A 761-nucleotide genomic window follows, 5' to 3' on the forward strand; every position below is an offset into this window, starting at 1 on the left:
TGGACAAAAGCCTCCTACTACAAATATAACTTGACTACTGTAATACAAATAACTTTTCTTCTCCTAATTTCCATATTCTTGAAAAAATGAGCATTTATATTTTTGTATAATCCCATCTTTTAAAATTATGCATTTATCAGTGCTATAAATGATAAGCTTTGACTCATTTTCTCAAGAAATTAATATTAATCCTATTTCAAAGTGTTTAGTAATAAAAAGGTTAAAATTACTAATTAGTGGGTCTCAAGCTACAATTACTAACAAAAGTATGTTTTTAATTTAATTAATTAAGAAACCCAACTAACTGTTTGCTTTTATATTAAGGAAGTAACCAACAAGAGTTCTATAATGCTTATGGAGTGAGTCGTTTGCAGCACGATATTTTCTGTTGATAACATCACATTAACTCAGCAGGCATCCTCAAAAAGGTATTAAAGTGGGGTTTGTTTATCATGTGACACTTGTGCTTGACATCCGTGGTCCATCTGTATGTAATTCATTAGTAAGTGAAATAGAGGTATCTTTTTTTCCAGAATTTGACTTAGCCAAAATAGTTTAACCTGATCACAAGGCTAGTTTCACCTGAATTTCAGTCCTTTAAATAATGTTTTGGTGTTAGTTTCTATTCTGTAATTCTATTTCTTGACAGCTATTTGCATGTTTATTAGAGATACAGTCTCTTTTTCTGTGGTACTTGTTTTAGACACCTCAGATTTGCTGGTGTATGCATCTGTATTTGTTAACTTCTCTGCTGAGCAGGA

Source organism: Geospiza fortis, unplaced genomic scaffold (genome assembly GCF_000277835.1).
Source record: "Geospiza fortis unplaced genomic scaffold, GeoFor_1.0 scaffold486, whole genome shotgun sequence".
In the NCBI taxonomy this organism is placed as follows: Eukaryota; Metazoa; Chordata; class Aves; order Passeriformes; family Thraupidae; genus Geospiza; species Geospiza fortis.